Genomic DNA, 14,634 nt, shown 5'->3' with positions numbered 1-14,634 from the left:
CGCGGAAATTTCGTTGGGGCGTTGTGACGGCGTCATTGCGCTAATCATTTCTCGAGCCGGTGAGAGCTCATAACTCGTGGTACTTTTAGTCTAAGTCGCTGTAATTTTTTTTTCTTAAGATTTCAGATGCTCACTGCCTCACTGAAAACTGGCGCCGCGAGATCGCCACCAAGGACCGAAGGCTCTGTGCATCATCTTTACCACTTCGAGTCGACTTCCTCAAGCTGCGCGTTCCGCCCACTGCACTTACCGATGCTTATTGTTACGTTTTTATTGCAACTCCCATCAAGCCGCATGAATCATTGGCCAACAACACTGACATTTGTTTTCTTCGAAATAGAAATCATGTGCCCACTCGGTCATGATGATATTTAATATTTTTTTATGGCATATGGGCATCTGTGGCCACAGTGCGCCATGGCGTAAGATATTTTCTTCTATTCAAAGTTTGATGACATAATTTTTTTAAGCAATTTCACCCTAAATAAACCGGGCACCAGAACAATGGAAAGCTTGGACCCATTCTATCAGCGGTGAGAACTCTGCGGAACTAGGCATCCAACTCCGCACCTCCTGCAATACAAGGCGGATGCTTAAACCACTACTCCACTGCTGCGGGACACCATCCGGTCGTAAAAATTACCGCTGTTATTTTAGTGTGGAAAACATTTATTCTGAGACCACAAGTCTTGTGCTATCAAGGCCCATGAAGCGTCCTTTCTAAGTACTAGGCTGTTGCCTCTTCCTCTGTTTGAAACTTAAGCGCTTCAGCGCTTCTCATTAGTTTGTTAACAGCACACATACCGTATACACGCGACTAATGGCCGCGCTCGTGTAAGGGCCGCTCCCCCCAACTTGGCAGTCCAAATTTAGAAAAGAAAAAATTCTCGCCAGCAAATGGCATCGTCGTCGCGTCTCGCGTACGGCGCATTTCGCGGGAGTCACCAGATGGCAACAGCTGTACTGCGGCTTCCCCGCTGCGCTATCTGTGAGCTTCTGGCGCGCGGCACTATCCGGGAGATCTTGTCGCTTTTCTCGTCGGCGTCATTGATCCGTTGTGCCGCCGTTCATTTTGACGACACCCGCTTGTGATGGAAAAGAAAAAAAAAACGCTTAACCGCGTATGATGCTGCGTTCCAACTTCAAGTTGTGGCATACGCCGAACAGAATGGAAAACGTGGAGCCGGCCGGAGTTTCCACGTCGACGACAAGTGCGTGCTTGGTGTGACCAAATGGAGGAGCTTGCCCCAACAAACAAGACTAGGAAAGCATTCCGCGGCAAGCCTTGCAAATTTCCAACACTCGAGAAGGAGATCATGAAATACGTCACGGACATCAGGAAAGACGGCTACGCGTTGTCAACAGGGACGCTCCACGTCAAGGCCCTTGGAATCGCACGCCACATGAACCTTTCACCGACGGATTTCAAGGGAAGCGAGGGATGGCTTCGGAGATTTATGAAGCCACAACAACTGAGCATCCGCCGCCGGACAACAGCAGAGCACGAGTACCACCTACACCACATAGGAAACACGGACCAAACACCTGTTTAGTTCGGTGCTCCTGAGAACACGACGGTCAGCCAAGCCGGCGCGAAGAGCGTCCTTGCGCTCACGAGCGGTGCCGAGCGTCAGCGTTGCACTGTAATTCTATCGATCACAGAGGACGGAAGGGAGATGCCCCCGTACGTAGTGTTTAAGCGACAGACGCTGCCCAAGAAGAGGTTCTCGAATGGAATAATCGTCAGAGTGCAAGAAAAGGGCTGGATGTCCGAGGTACTAGTGGTTGGCTGGGTGAAAACGGCGTGGGCTAACCGGCCGGGAGCCCTGCTCCGACGGAAGGCCCTGCTCGTATTGAACACCTTTCGGGGCCACCTCACAGAGCGCGTGAAGGCTCGTCTTGCAGAAGCTCGTACGCATCTGGCGGTTATCGCCGGCGGTTTAAAAAGTATGCAGCAACCACGGGATGCGTCTGTTAATAGGCCGTTTAAGGCAGAATTCCGACGCCGGTGCTCTGAATGAATGACAGTGGGCCACCACGAGAAAACGCCGACCGGACGACTAAGGAGGGCGTCAGTTCAGCTGATCTGCTCTTGGATTTTAAACGCGCGGCCTGCGGTGTCCACAGACATTATTGTAGACGGTTTTAAGGTCACCGGGGTTTCCAATGCCATCAAAGGCACTGAGGACGATTGGATACATGAACGTGCGGATGACGCGAGCAGCGGCGACGAGCCGAGCCCGAGCAGCGATACCGATGAAGACAACTACAGAGGATGTTAGCAGCTAGACGCCAGATATCCCATCGTTAGGTATATACGGTACAATTAAAAAAGTTTTTTCATACGTGGATCGAAAATTGAACAAAAATTTCACACTTCCGTGGAAGGCCCGCACCCCATCAAAATCGCGGAAAAAAAGCGCGGCCCTTACACGAGTGTATACGGTAGCGCACATGCGTAATAATGCAGATAAGTTGTTATATTCCAGTGCCAACAAATTAATAAACAGATTTCTGGTTAATTATGTTTGAATTGCTATAAAGCAACATTTATGAGAAAATTTTCAATGAATGTATGGCCCGTTTTACAGTCGAATTCATCCATGGTGTCAACAAAAAATTTTCAAGAGATCAGTAAATGGATGTTGTCTTTGGCACCATGAATTGATAACCTCAAGGGGAGAGAACAGGGAAATAATTTCCTACTTTGCCAGTTCTTTTTCTCGCGAATAACCCGTACATGCTCCCCAGACTAGACTAGAGGCTCGACTGCATGAACAGCATGCACTCTTCTGCGTAAGCTGTCACCACAGCGCATCCTGGGCCTCGACGTACTTTTTGAATCTTTGGAAGTCAGTCGCTCTCCGTACCGGAGCTCATGTCCAATAGGTTATTGTTCAGACCCCGAGGCCACTCGGGAATGATGCCTACAAAGTGTGGAGTTCGCAACCCAAGCGCTCTACGAAAGCGCGTAGAGCACTATCCATGTATGACTTTGCGAAAAAGTCTGATTAAGCAGCAACAGCAGATAGAAAGTAGTTGATGGATCTTTTCAGGCTATCCGAGTCAAAATATATGCATTTATCCTCGCGACGACTCATCCTTCTAGTCCGGCGTCCTTCCATACTACTGCGGGCAGTCAAAGTCAAGGCGTATGCTCTGAATAGTAATGAGGGGCGCTAAGTAGGCACTGAGGTGCGCAAAACTGAAGAAGTGCAAAATTAATTTCACCATTGTACACTATCCAAGGTGGCTGATTTTGATGATGACAACTGTGGAACAATTGAGCACTAATCGCAGCATGCAGTCGGGCATATTGGCTCACAAATGTTTACACATTTCTTGCCCTTTCACTTACTTGCGGCACTCTGAATCAGAAAGTATAGAAGCTGAGTAAAATTGAAGTTGTCAGATTTGGTGAGCGGTTTCATGTACTTTATATTTTTGTAGTGATAGCTGCACTATGCCAGCCACTTTGCGAGGTCAGCGTGGATGCGCGCTAAGCCGTGGCACCAACGCTTCGCCAGCTGTGCGCATGCGCGGAGTGACATCATAGCCCGCAGCTGGTGTGCGCGCCTCGCTGCTGCACCGACGGCGGAGCAGACGCCGCCCTCCTCCTCAGTTGTGCGCATGCGCGGAGTGAAGTCAGAGCACGCAGCTGGTGTGCGCGCCGCTCGCCTACATTACGATAGCATTTGGAGCCTTCAGCCTGGCGGCGCCGTGGCCGCCATGGCAGCTGCCAGCGGCGCGGCGGCGAAACCGAGTGGGCGTGGAGGGGAGAGGGGGAGATAGTGAACCCTCGTGCAGGGACGAAGATGAAGAAGGAACGCCCAGCGAAACGCAGCGGTGAAAGACTGACTTTGCAATTCGACTGAGCGAGTTTCACTCGGCCCGCTGTAGCTATCACGTCACGCCAGGTTTAACCAGAGCTAAACCACAGCCATTTTTTTCAGGGTATTCCATTTAGGCGAAATTGGGAAACGAAATGCCTTGTGAAGTTGTTCCGAAATCATAAGGTGCGCAGACATCTTTGACAAGAGTAACCTGCAGAGCGACCTGATAGGCTTTCCACATTTGCACAATATGTTCCAGGATGGCAGCAAAGCAGCCACCAGCTCTGTTTAGCAAGTGCGTCAGCTTAACTAAAACATCTTTGACTCTGCTGCTACTTGCAATAAAGCAAAAAAGAAAGCAATCTTAAATTGCGCAATTGAGCGCCATGACTTCAAAATGAGGAGGCGCCATTACAAAAGTGGTGCTTTGATGTAATATAATAAAATAAAAAACGGTGACATTGTAGTCGCTCACGAAATTCAGAAAAAGAACAGACCAATACCAATTCAATTCCGGGTTGCTTAATTATCTGGAGTGGACCGTAATCAGAATAACCATATTAACAGAAACTCAAGGAAAAAATCCTTACCGACTATGTAAACAAGAGTAGAAAAACTGTGGTAGCCATCAAGATGTTGGTGAAGGGACGGTTGCTAGGGCTTTAGTAAAATCAGATTCAAAAGGGACAGCTGGACTTTAAGAGCGCTTCACGTAGACAGAACTCACAGACATATTAAACGCACGACGCCATCACAGAGCTACATTTTGGAAAAAAAACATCATTCCATCTTACTGATTAAACGAAGACGCAAACAGCAAAAGCGTGGAGAAGAGAGCGAATGGAGTAGGAAACGAAGGGCAGAATAAGTAGCAAAAATGACGCTTGGCAAAAGGTAAAAGCTCAGTGGAAAAAAATAAGCCATTACGTAAAGTCGCGCACAGAATGATACAGGGCACACTTCGGAGTTGCATGTCTCCCCTCTCGTAAATATATGCCCGCCACTTTGATGCGTTAACGCGCAAGAGGCTTTTACTTGGATAAGCATAAAATACCCATAAACATCCGAAGCGTAGTCCATAATGTCTGTTTACGAGTGTACGTGTGGTACGCAGCGCATAAAAATAAGCGGCTATAACTTCACTTCCTTATAGAAACCGCCGTGAGGCGAATGTTAAATTAAGATATAATGGCTACTGGCAACTGCAGACGCGGTGGTTCATTCATTGTAGCTCGCAACTACCTTCCAATCTATGTAAACTTTATAGGATAAAAATAATGTTCCCAGTGTAGTAGTACGTTCGAAACTTGAAATAATTGCAATTTTCCAATTTACCCCGCCCAGCTCAAGGCCTTTATAAGTAGTGATAAAGACGACCCAGAAACATCAATTTAGAAAAAAAGGTAAGCCGAACCTTTGCAACTCCAACGCGAAGGAAGCACGAACTTATTTCGAATTAGGCGGAGTTCAGATAAAGTTCAGCCTCTTCATTTCACTTAATTTTTATGGGGCCAAGGAGTTAGCTAGTAAAAACCGGAAGTTAGAATTAAATCGAGTTTGATTAATTAAGAATTAACTGTATAAACGCGAGTTATGAGTGGCAGTTCATTGTTGGCACAAAATACGGCGTTAATGCTCTCGCACCTAACGCAAAAACTGTTACGGGAATTCGCAGCATGCAGCGTTGTCGGCACTATACTGAAGGTGCGTAATACAGGAAAAGCTAAACACAGCGAAGTCGTTAGGATCACAATCTATCGGGCACGAAACAGGCCCAGCGCATGGTGAAGTTATTTGAAACGTCCAGCGTCCACGGACCATCTTTACGTAAGCTGTGCGCCGGAAAGCCCCTAGTAGTCGAGCAGGTTGCAAGTATGTTTCACAAGCGCTGAAATCCTGCCAGGAAACGTCGGCCATTGAGCCAAACCGATTTGACAATGCCTAATAAAGTCATAAATAAAAGAGCTGAACGCTTTTTTTGTGCCAAATCAACCCAAGCCACAAGGAATCGTAAAGTCTTTGTCAAGGAAGAAGGCGATGGCGAAGAGCCTATCATACTGGTCCTCTTACCGTCTCACCTTCCGCAGGGCCTCTTTGTGAAGCCACGTGCCGTATGAGCGTCATGACGGCGCTTTATAAGAGGAGTTAAAGGCGAGTAGCCACCTTTCTCACGTGTGAACCTTTTCTCTTGACGCTCCTGCTGGGTCTCTCATGCCGTTGAGCTGTTTGGGGCTTCACTTCCCAAGGGGGATCATTCGCCAAGTGCTTATGGTGGTTGCGAACGCGTAAGGTGTTTTCTGAATTTTAGTTGACCAGAAAACAACTTTGTAAGATATGCATCAGCCTAATTAAGTATCTGCAAGCAGCCTTCATGTCATTTTGCCAACTTGCACCCCTTCAAATGTTTTAGGAGGTTTGCGCGACATCATGACTGTGCAAAAAGTGGTTCTCATCGTGGTGACAGTGCTTCTTTACGGGTGCCTCCCGTGTTGACTCAGTGGCAGCGGGTCCGACGGGGATTCCTCCGCATGAGTGAAGGAGCAGCAAAACGTAAGCTATGTAAGCAAGCTGAAAGAATGGATCGCCAGTGCCATGGACCGGGCCGCCCCGTCGTTGACGAGGAAGCTCCTGGAGGCCGACGTGTCGGCCGAGTGCAGCATTGGACTTCTCACACTGGTGCGCGGAATTCGAAATTTGGAGCCCCTGGCACTGCGACGTGAGTCTCGCTCGGAGCCCATCACCTAATAGCCAAGATTATGTTCCTTGTCGCTTGCTGTTGCGTATAGTGCAATGCTCACTGAGCGAATAACTTTTACGGCATTACAGTGCTTATTTTCGCTCGCTAAATGGCAATGCGAGCCTAAAATGCGCAGGCCCAAAGCCGCACATAGCATTGGGCATACGATCTTTGAATATGTGATATCCTCGGGCATCAAAGATCATTTTATGTGGCTTGCAAAGCTATTGTTGTAATTAATTCCTTCTCGAATATTAGCAATTTTGCTGCACCGAAGCAAGTCCCATCACCATAAAGTGAGACTTCGTAGTTTTTGCGCAGCAGATTAGAAGAATATGCACTGAATTCTGATAACCTCGAGGTGCGAAAGAAGCTCGAAGGATAGATTGCGAATGGCAGTCTAGCAATATTTTCCTACTCTAGATTCGAGCGTCGCGCGCATCGGGCTAGGAGGCATAGTATATGGGTGAGAAGCCTATCCTAGGTGCCGATCGGCAGAGTAGCTTAACTTCGTTGTGGACACCAGTGGCATGACTGTTAACAATAGGCGGTGCGTGTAAAGGGAGGACAGAAGGTGAAAATCGGCGCTTCGGTGAGCACCGAACAGTGCAGAACAGAGCAGAAAACAAAATCCAGCAAGGCTTTTCGAACTATAGTACCTTCCGATCCAAACTGTTCTGTTCCATTAGGAGTTTACTGGAAATTTTTTCTTACATTTGCCTGTTATTTAGAGCGTTCGTATTGCCCATTATCAAAAAGCTCTTGCTGTAGGTTTTGCGCCAGCATTCAGGTTAGAACACTGCACGGTGGCTGGATTACCCGAGAGCACAGGCAGCAGCCTGCCCGCCGGCCGAGCCCGGGCTGGGATACACGGATTTTCCTAGCTCCTGGGCTGGGCCAGGGTCCATCCAAAAGCCCATGCCCAGCCTGGCTCGCGGGATCAGTTAAGTCCCTACTAGTTGCAATCCCTCTCATCACACTAGACAACGTCCCGACTTCCTTCGTGTCAGAGGCGGATGCAATGGCGTGGGGAAGGAGTCGACCACGCGCACCTTCTTCCAACTAAAGCTTTGCGCACGTTTTCGGTACTACTGTAGCCACTCGGTCTTGTTTTTTTTTCCGCTCCCTGGATCTCTAACAGCACGCAGTATGAAACCTTTCTTGTCGCGCCCAAAGGATGCCCAACGGCGAGGTAACTTTGCGAATATGGAAGACACAAGCCGAGGGCCACGCGGGAGCAGGGAGACAATCTTTTTTTTTTCGCGCATCCCATCTATGTAGGTTTGAGTGTGGGGTCAGATTTTAGCCTCCAAGTGCTCTTGTCGGCCTCTTGCAAGAAATCCGCAGTACCGCTGCCCGAAGGAAAAAAAGAGAAGAGATACCTTAAAAGAAAAAGAAAGAGTCAAGCTATCTTGCGCAGTTTGGCGATACCTTCCCGCGTTTAGACAGAGCGGCGGGCGTACTACCTCGATGGAATAAATCGCGAACAACCCGGCGCCAACGCGCCCCGCTGTTTCAATTTTTTTTCACCGCGCTTTTACTTCGGTGATAGCAAAAAGACCCTATACTCGTCCATGATACAATCTAGGACGACCCTAAGGTCTTTCTTGTACCACCTAGGTAAACGCGCGATGAAAATAAATTTCAACAGCGGGGGGTGTTGGCATCGGGTTGTTCGCGTATCATTCCATCGAGGTACTACGTGCGCGCGCATCTGTATGTGCGCCCATAAATATGTGCATTCATGTGTGTGCGCACGTGCGTGTGAGGCTGAAGCAGGTAGGCGTGTATGCAACAGCCAGTGGCGAGCAGGCTGGCGTCGACTACACGGAAACAGTGCCGAGTCCTCTTAATACTTTCAGCTGGGTGAGTTGGTTCGTGTTGCTATTGGGAATGCATGTAGCGCGACACGAGGGGCTGCAGTGGAAGTGTATAAACGCTTGTCCCGTTCATCTGAAGTCGCTCGTGTCATACATTCCCAATAGTGCCGAGTTTGCACGCTAGGTGCAGCAAACCGCGCCGCCTCCGAAACTATGCGACACGTGATGCGGCCGCGGTCGTACTACATGAGATCTCATGGTCGCAAAGCAGCGAACGCGGCTTTCTGGGACCCCAAGGGGCTTGTCGATTTCTTCAAAGGGAGAAGCAATACGCAAGAACTGAAACGAATGTATAGTCACTTTCGGTCAGCTAAGCTGCGATGGGAAGCTTTATAAGGGCTGAAGGCTGCCCTAACCAGCAGCCGCACCACGTGCCTACAGGTTTTTACGTGTCGTAATAAATTCTTAAGGGCGAAAGCGAGTTGCGACAGTAGTGAAGGAGGACATACAAATAAAAAAGAAAAGAAAGAAAGAGCAGGAAGAATTGAAAAGAAGACGAAACGCAAGCATACCATCATGAAGAAAACAAGACTGGAGACCTAAGAGAACTGAAAGACGTCATCAAGACGAGCTAAGGGTAGTAGAAGAGCGTAAGGGCATTTAGAACAGCGGCGTACTAAGGACAGGGGAAATGGCGCCTGAGAATTGCAAGGAATTCTGACATTGGTTCAAATCTGTCTCATTAGCGGGTTTTTTCTTTTTGTGCAATTGCTGTCCAAGATAACCATTGGAAAGATCCAGGAAGGACTTTCGTCAGGGTAGTTCAAACTTGTTGTAAAGAATGCTGAAAAAGATGGTGTTTGAAAACAAAATCCTTGAAGTTGTCAATCGACGACTCGGCACGGATAAGACCTGTAAAATGCGGTGAATGCAAAGCTTCCTTTAGGTACCACTGCAGCCAAAGCGGAACCTCGCCCCTGAGTCGAAATGTGTGTGTGTCATATTTTTATTGCTAAAACATCACTTATTTTTTGTTGCGAATGCTTCCACAATTCCAGAAAGAATTAAAGAGAGCATGACGGTTGCTTGTGTGGGCTTATGCGTCAACGATATGCGGCCGTTTATATTTGTTCATGGAGATGGATTCGTTAAGCTCGCCGACAAACTGATTGAAATTGGAGCCCGATACGTAAACCTTCCTCCCAGTGATCTGCTTCCACATCCTACATGTGTGTCTCGAAAAGGCCGCTCATGTAGCCACTGCATTGCGAGACTCTATGAAACCTTTCCCTTTAGGCTGGGTCCAAAGCGGCCTTCGGTAAAGCCGGGCCCGGGCCGGGTGAGACATGGGATCAGCGGGCTCTGGCTTGGTCGTGCCGAAAAAAATGGGCCCGTGCAGTGCTCTGATTGGGGTCACCATTTTGGTTCAGGAAGGACCCAGAGGCTTGAAAAGAGGAGACAAGTGTAAGAGCCATGAAGGTGGAATTGTGAGTTTATGTAAATTCAATGGATGCAGAGCACAGATTATGCCCGCTTGCGCCTCAGCAGATAAATTCCGGATGGCAGGAACAGCGAAGAAAAACGGGACACAAAAAACCGGATTGCAAGACCAACTCAGATTATCCAAACGGCTGTATACGGGTGTGTCAGCTAATTTGACCCAAGAATTAAAAAAGGAATTATTAGAGACATGTGAGTGAAACTAGTTGCATATTGGCGGCAGCCATCTTGCGCTCTACAGGCACATTTTTTTTCTCAATTAATAAATATTGACTTTAGACAACAAATTTTATTTGAAGAGTTGTCGAGCACCTTCAGAAACCCCCCTTCAATCATTTACGATAAGGAAATCCTCACGTGTGTGTTTTTTCCCAGCTCCGAGGAAAGCCCGCGAAATACAAAATAAACCACGTGACTAACGCAATTGCACGCCACTATCGTGCTGCTCTCAAACGTGGTTTGAGCAAACGAAATCACCTGCACCCTTGACCCGACGGCCCCTCACCAGCGGTAGGCCGATATGTTGGCGGTGGTTTCTCGTCTTCGTGAGCCAGTTGGCACACATGACGGTGTGAGTTGCCATGGGTAGAAAGTAATCATGTACTCTTAGAACTTTTGACAGGGTTGAGAAGGGGTAGGCGCTTAGATGACAGCCTGTTCGTGCTTACCCAATGCATTGAAACAGCTAAGGCGGAAAACAGACCTCTGTATTTAGCCCTTCTGGACATGAGCAGTTCATGCGACAACGTGAACATGAAACTCCTGAGCAACATACTAAAGGATGAAGGTATCGGTGATGAGCTAATTGATTGCCTACAGAAAATTTACCGAAATAATAAAGTTGAAATTACATGGCAAGGAATAAGAAGTGCGACAACTGTCGAAGTACGCAAATGATTAAGGCAAGATCATCCTCTATCATCGCTGCTGTCCATGCTTTATATGATAAATATGAAAAGCAGGCTGAAAGAAGTAATCTATGTTAAAATTTGTTATTAAGGTTAGGCAGATAGGTCATTGAACAAAGGCTACCGGGTTTAATGTATGCGGACGTTATTTTACTGCTAGCTGATAGCCAGGAAGATTTGCAAACTCTGGTTAGTTGCTGTGAAGGTGAAGGAGACGTTCTGACTTTCAGTTTTAGCGCAACTAAGTCAGGTGTGATGATTTGTTAACAATACAACAGATCACGTGCTTACAGTACAAGGCCATGAAATGCCCAGAGTCTTGGAGTGTGGGTAAACGAAGGCAACATATACACGAAAAAGTACGAACAGTCTGTTAGGGCAAAAGAGCGAAGAGATGCCGGGATAGTGAAACATAGAGGATTATGGGGGTACAACAAATATGAAGTACTGAGAGATAATAGTGATAGTACTGAGGTAACAGTGCCAATACTTAATTTTGGAACAGGGTTTTGTGCCTATAAAGGCAGAGGTTCAGTAGAGATTAGAACTAAATAAGGGAGATGTTGGAATATTGCCACCAGATGCCCAATGCAAAACCACTAACGAGGCAGTAAAGGAGGTTATGGGCTGGGCTTTGTTCGAAGCACTGGAAGCTCAGAGTAAAATATTTTGTGAAGAACACCTAAGGAAATTGGACGATAAGTGGTGAGCAGCTAGGGTATCTAAATACATGTACAGAAAGCGCTTTGACTCAAAATGAGAAAAAATAACCAGGAAACCATCCAGTAAGTACGCAGGACCGAGAAGTAAAGGGCTTTAAACAACGGATAAAAAATGCAGAAGGTAAAAACTTCCTTGAAAGAGAAGCAGACTGTTCAGATACACCGATTTTGAAAATGCAGATCAGGAAGGATCGTTCTATAATAACTCAAGAGGCAGTTCCGTACTCTGTGAAGCTAGGTCAGAGTGTCTTAGAACACAAAGCTACAAAAAAGAAATATAACCAAGAAGATCACACATTTACAGCGTGTAGTAAATCTGCGGAAACAATTCAACATTTTTTTTTCTGGAATGTGGTGGCATCCATCCGGTTGTCGATGCAGGCACATCACTCTCCCTGAGACCCAGGTTTCAGAGATAGCGATGACCATGAGAATGAATCTGAGATGGGAGTTAGCAAAAAGTGATTGAAAGATTAGTGGCTCAAAAGCAGAGAGATGAATAATATTAGAAGTGCCGGATAAAAATGTATGTACATAAAATGGCGAGCATAAACCTATTTGCAACACCGTTAAAGAAATTTTAAGAAAAAAACTAAATGAGAAAAAAGCCGAGCATGGTGGAAAATGCCGCCACCCCGTTTTAAAAGGGACGCTCTCCTCTTCCGTCCATCCATCCGTTGGGATAGCCATTGTGATCAGTGAGCCGATCGTGTGCCGCCTATCGAGGCACGGCTACGGTACGTGGGGGGTGGCGTGAGATTATCAATTTTTCTGTTCTACTGCGACAGTATCAGTAGTTATGTTTCCGCAAAATCCCGAGCGTAGTGTGTGTAATGCCTCGGCGAGTGAAGCCTCCTCCCTCCAGAAGCACCAACCACCTCCCTACCCCTCCCCCTTAACTAAGGGGCTACTGACCCACTCACCTGTCCACAACATACACACTTCACATACACGACGCAATAATATTCTGGAGGGTGGCGGTGGGCGGAAGAAGGGGGTAGGGCTTTGGGTGCTGCTTGAGGATGGTGGTTTGTGGGATGGGGAGGTGGTCGGCTGGATGGATGGACAGAACCCCATGTAGGAGGGAGAGAATAGGGCGTGGTTGGTGAATGGTGCTTCTGGAGGAGGCAGGCATCCCTGGCAGGAACTTCAGAAACACCACGCCGGGATTTGGGGTAGCACCATTATTACTGCTGCAGCCTTAAAATAAAAAAAAATATTGACGGGCAGTCATACGATATGATGCGTCAAATCTTATTTAGCAGAATTAGTTTTACATTGCGGTTTTCATTTTCGCTTCTACAATGATCGCCTCTAATTGCCTCCAAAAATTTTATTTCGGCTCGGTTTTTCATTAGGGTGTAGCCTGGAATTTTGGTGGATGGTGCAGAGTAGAAGGTGCAGGTGACTTCCTGGTAGCTGGGGTTCTTTTGCGGGGTGGGTGTAGGTGAGTAGGCGGGTGGCAGTCTTCCGCCGGGTTGAGGTAGGGGGATGCTTTTTGGTGGGAATGCGAGTGGAGGATCGCAGGTGCCAGATGACATTTTATCCGTGGGTGTACCCCGGATGTGTACCCAGCGGAGTGTGGAATCCTACACACACACACACAAGCACGCACGCACAAGCACGCGCACGCAAGCACAGCCTAGACAGGGTTTCTAGCAAAAATTAAGTACGATTGCCTTGCATCAACGCATTTGCCCATCACATGCAAAAATTCGATTTAAACGAAAAACGGTCATGTGACCACGGTACATTGTCGATACTACTATCCCAAGTTCTTTTAAGACTGCTCTTTGTAATATGTATTTGTATATTTTATTCAGTTTTATTTTGTGTTCGTTTTCGCTGTCTTATTGATGTCTGCCGGAAATGTTTTCCTTTTTTGGGATTTATTTTTTCCCTTTTCCTTCTATTGCCTTGATTTTGCTTTTTGTTTGTTCATTTTTCGTCGCGTTATCATATCTTGTATTTGTTTTCGACACTGTATATATATATATATATATATATATATATATATATATATATATATATATATATATATATATATATATATATATATATATATATATATATATAACATGGTGAAAGAATGCAGCGCGAAAAAGACAAGGACGAACAGAAGTGGACAGGACAGGGCGCTGACTACCAACACATTTATTCAGAAAGATGAGCAGCTTATATAACGCAGTCCAACACCCACGTGACCAAGAAAATAGCAAACACGTTCAACTATCTAATACAAAAAACAAAACGAAGTACACAATATCAAAGTGATACATATCTAGGTAACGGAAAGTCAGCCAAGAACCGATAAAACCGAGAGGACCACGACGAACCGTAAGGTGCACGCATGGAAAATGATCAGTCAGCGACCTTTGCCGCCAATGCAGAACGAGGCAAAACGAAAACGAAAATAACACTATAGTCACCGATCACTAAGTAAAAGACGAAGCTAAAAGCAGGGTCGGGGCCAAACGCATAACAAAACAATACAAAACGCAACGCAAAAGCTGAGTCAACCGTTCACAGTCAAACTGAGTGAAAAAAGTTGAAAGTTCTCTAGAACAAGAATTAAAAGCAGACGTGATTAAAAAAAAAGACGTGTTTATAGTGGGCCTAGAAAACTGGACTCCTTGTCTGTAAGTAAAATTGAAGGCGTGCTGACGCACTTGTCTCCAGCTTTGGCTATCATCCTTGCCTCAATGATGACCCTTTCAATTTCTGTCCGCGCCCGTGCTCTGACAACCGTGCGCGTGTAACATGGTACGCACCCTTTGCAAGACTTGCAATGGTCGTCCAGGTGCCCGCCGCTTTTGTTACGGACCCTCCGGCGGTGTTCAAACAATCTCTCGTTGAGACACCTGCCGGTTTGCCCAATATACACGCGTCCACACTTCAAGGGAATCTCGTAAATGACACATGTAGCACAATGTGTGAGTGGTTCTACATGTCTAATAGGGCAAACCTTTTTCTTTTGCTTTGTCAGCATTGTACACACTCGTGACAATTTGCACGGGGCTGAGAAGACAAGGTTTACGTTGTTTCTTTTTGCAACCTTCTTTAAATTGTGAGACAGCTTGTGAAGATACGGGATGACGGCCAAGGGAGGTCGTT

The 14,634-nt window shown here is 46.8% G+C and overlaps 1 pseudogene; it reads left to right on the top strand.

The window, feature by feature from the left end:
* Positions 1-1,676: 1,676 nt before the first annotated feature.
* Positions 1,677-14,634, top strand: part of LOC144111875 (nose resistant to fluoxetine protein 6-like) — a 77,514-nt pseudogene continuing 64,556 nt past the window's right edge.

Source organism: Amblyomma americanum, unplaced genomic scaffold (genome assembly GCF_052857255.1).
Source record: "Amblyomma americanum isolate KBUSLIRL-KWMA unplaced genomic scaffold, ASM5285725v1 scaffold_12, whole genome shotgun sequence".
NCBI classification, from domain to species: Eukaryota; Metazoa; Arthropoda; class Arachnida; order Ixodida; family Ixodidae; genus Amblyomma; species Amblyomma americanum.
The sequence above is the reverse complement of the archived record's forward strand: the minus strand, read 5'-3'. Positions and strand labels throughout refer to the sequence as shown.